Source organism: Priapulus caudatus, unplaced genomic scaffold (assembly GCF_000485595.1).
Source record: "Priapulus caudatus unplaced genomic scaffold, Priapulus_caudatus-5.0.1 Scaffold434, whole genome shotgun sequence".
Classification (NCBI taxonomy): domain Eukaryota; kingdom Metazoa; phylum Priapulida; class Priapulimorpha; order Priapulimorphida; family Priapulidae; genus Priapulus; species Priapulus caudatus.
This window is the reverse complement of record NW_014577495.1, coordinates 5956-8476: the sequence shown is the minus strand read 5'-3', so window position 1 is coordinate 8476 and position 2521 is coordinate 5956. Positions and strand designations below refer to the sequence as shown.

At 44.3% G+C, this 2521-nt stretch overlaps 1 protein-coding gene across 1 annotated transcript in view; it reads left to right on the top strand.

The window, feature by feature from the left end:
- Window positions 1-2521, top strand: part of LOC106810339 (protein neuralized-like) — a gene marked incomplete at its 3' end in the record, with an annotated part of 14193 nt that overhangs the window by 5723 nt on the left and 5949 nt on the right. The gene's annotated exons all lie outside the window — the stretch shown is intronic.

The window sequence follows — 2521 nt, the reverse complement described above, 5'->3', positions numbered from 1 at the left end:
ACCGCCCCGTCATCCCCCGCCGTCCACGCCCACCCGTCTCCGCCGCCCTACCCGCAGATGCCTCATCCGCATCTCGCGCAGGCGGTCAGCGAGGTGGCTCCACCGACGTCGACGCACGCGACGTCCTACATTCCAGAGTCGCCGAGACCGGTGGTGTCGCCGCGGCAGCCGTTGCCGGCGGCGACGGCGGTGACCGCGTCCCAGCCGGACGACGGCGGCAGCAGCGAGTGCGTGATCTGCTACGAGCGTGGCGTCGACTCGGTGCTGTACACGTGCGGGCACATGTGCATGTGCTACGCGTGCGCCGAGCAGCAGTGGAAGAATGGCGCAGGCGTGTGTCCGATGTGCCGCGCCATCATACGCGACGTCATCAAGACCTACAGGTCCTAACCGGTGCGACCGCCAAGACTGCCTACATACTTGTAAGGTGTGGCTGACTGCCCTGTAAGACTATAAGGCTGCCTGCCCTGTAAGACTATACGGTTGCCTTCACTGCAAGGCTGCCGGCATATTCATGAGCCTGATTGCCAGCAGTCAGAACGACCTGCATGCATGCAAGCAAGCCTACCCTGCAAGACTGCCTACATCCAAGCAAGCCTACCTTGCAAGACTGCCTATATCCAAGCACGCCTGGCAGCCTATAAGAATGCTCTGTCCATCCACATGCCTACGCCTAAGCAACCTGGCTGCCTGTCTGTGTGCCAGCTCTTCAAGCTCGTTGCCTGGCCGCTTGCCTACCTGGTGTTGTGAAACTTACTGTGATTATATTCACCTGCGTTGGCAAACCTTCATAAAACAGAATCCTCAAGTGTCCAGCCAGTAGTGATTTGATAAGCATGGCAGAAGAGAAGTGAAAGTAACGTGATTGGCATGATAACGTAATTCATTTCTCTGTCAGGTGTTTATGTGCACACCTGTAATCAGGTATATACCATCAGGTTAATTGTGCATACCTGTAATATCAGATATCTACCTGTTCGATACTATCACGTCCAGTAATAACCATTAATCATCAGGTAACACGTAGTAATATATTAACACAAGTAGCGAATACTGTGCTGACATGTAGACGCTCATGTATAGGCTTACTGTGTACGTAAATTATTTCATCACACTGTTAGTTTTCACCTGATAGGTGTTTACATGCTGCACATGTAGAGCAGAAATCCTGTGATTTATTCAGGGTAACGTAGACGAACAATGAACGTAATTAGTCAAGCACTCATTGAATGTATCACCCCAGAATGAATGACGGAAGGCGAGACATGCTACCTATTCTAAGAGTTAGTTCGAACTCGAATGGAAATATGCAAGTCAAATTTGCTCCATGTATACACATAAGGTAATATTTTATATAATAATACGAAAAACCGCATTGAAGTATTTTTTCTTGAAACTTGTAAAGTAGACGGTGTACTTTTGTTAGTGAGATACATGTGTCTTATACTAATAATTCTGTCTTGGTTATCGTGCATGAAATTCACCCATGTCGCTAGGTCATATTGTCTATGTTGAAGTTTGAAGTTTGAAGTTTTACTCAATCATGTAAATAAGAATCATGTACAGTCTGCATTATAATTAGCAACATGTATATAATAAAACATGCAATGAGTTTTAATTTGAAACCTTGGTTTTGGTTTAATGTACGTACATTCCTTGATCGTTTTCTATGTAGAGCTTCAGTAATGACATGAAAGAAATAAAAAACATAAAACACAAAAGAAAGAACATAAAAACCCAATAAGAGAATTTATTTATAATAATTCTGGTAGCAGCTCTTTAGACATTTGGTAAAGCTGCATAACGACTCCACCGCGTTTGCGTCATAATTTAGATTACTCATCTATAGGTGTAAGATGGGCAGAAGGTTGCAACAAGAGGTGATGGACGACTGGGCGCATTGTCTTGTAATATGAATCCCTGGCGCCATCTAGTGTTTGATAGCTGCGGTAGCATCCCGCCACAATCCTTTTCCTATGCGAATGTACCTATACTAGTACAGTAGTAGTACAGTAGTAGTACAGTAGATTAGGAAAAAATCGTTCAAATTGTGAAAAAAGTATGAAAATTGGTACACTTGCATACTTTTGTATGCTCTTTCATTTAAAAGCAGGACACACGCGATCCAACTACAACTTCGGCCGCCATCTTGAATTTATCTCGGTTAATAATCTTCGTACAGACTTGAAAATTGACTGACAGACGTAATTTGGGTTCTTATTTCATACAACAACGTGATGCATGTGATCCAAGGGCGTTTTCGGCCGCCATCTTGAATTCAAAAATGGCCGCCGTCATTTCTTAAAAAATAGCTATATCTCGGTTAATAATCTTCGTACAGACTTGAAAATTGACTGACAGACGTAATTTGGGTTACTGTTTCATACAACAACGTGATGCATGTGATCCAAGGGCGTTTTCGGCCGCCATCTTGAATTCAAAAATGGCCGCCGTCATTTCTTAAAAAATAGCTATATCTCGGTTAATAATCTTCGTACAGACTTGAGAATTGACTGACAGA